This window comes from Pundamilia nyererei, unplaced genomic scaffold, assembly GCF_000239375.1.
Source record: "Pundamilia nyererei isolate P.nyererei 1_Seehausen unplaced genomic scaffold, PunNye1.0 scaffold00306, whole genome shotgun sequence".
Taxonomy (NCBI): Eukaryota; Metazoa; Chordata; class Actinopteri; order Cichliformes; family Cichlidae; genus Pundamilia; species Pundamilia nyererei.
Window position 1 is genome coordinate 403,030 of NW_005187707.1, and position 684 is coordinate 403,713.

Here is a 684-nt window from a genome sequence, read left to right on the forward strand (position 1 = left end):
TAGAGAACATAATCAGAGTTGATTGAACAAACTGTGATTAGCCTCTCTGAAAACAGAGTTAATTGTTAAAGTCAAAGTCTGTTTAACATAATTTTAGTAATTTAGTACATATTTTTAATGTAGACTTTTTCCATTTATACATATATTTATACACACACACACACAAAAGCGGAACATTAATCAATATTGGACACAATATCACAGGAAGTCATCTCCAAAAAATACCATTAATGGTATTAATTCTGTCTGAGTAAGTGGAAAGGGTCACAGTAGTGTCAGTGTTCAGTGTTGCAGTGACCCGACCTTTCTAGATGTTTCCATCTTGTTTAAGCCCCGACACATCCAGAAGACTATGGACTGTGGATTGTCCTTCTAGCCCTGGTATGAGTGGGGGAGGGAAGTTAATAGTTTTATTGGTAGTCTTGGGGCTTTCTGTCACACTTGATCATTATACAAAAAGAAGTGCCAGTTTTGGAATCAATATCCCCATTTTATCCAGTGAAACATAATACTATATACCAAGATACATGTTGAAATCTAGGCCAAGAAATACATAACACCATATTTAAGGCTAGAAATGCCTACAGTATCTATCTATCTATCTATCTATCTATCTATCTATCTATCTATCTATCTATCTATCTATCTATCTATCTATCTATCTATCTATCTATCTATCTATCT